The sequence below is a fragment of the Plasmopara halstedii genome (genome assembly GCF_900000015.1).
Source record: "Plasmopara halstedii genome assembly, contig: Scaffold_650, whole genome shotgun sequence".
Lineage (NCBI taxonomy): Eukaryota > Oomycota > Peronosporomycetes > Peronosporales > Peronosporaceae > Plasmopara > Plasmopara halstedii.
Genome location: NW_020187567.1, coordinates 2,442,873 through 2,443,094, shown reverse-complemented (window position 1 = coordinate 2,443,094; position 222 = coordinate 2,442,873).

Below are 222 nucleotides of genomic sequence, written 5' to 3'. Positions count from 1 at the left end.
AAGTGAGTCAGTGCTTGCATCGTCTAATGTTTCGCGTTGAATCAACGCCTTTAACTTCCTGTCTTGAACGAAGTCGCTCTTTGACATCGTTTTGTAGTAGCGATCATATTCTTTTTGCTTTGTCTGATTATCGGAGAAAAAGCCACTCATGATTGCATTCGTTTAGGTGACGTATATTGAACATGATTAAAAAATGTGGTTAAATAGAATTACATTAAATTC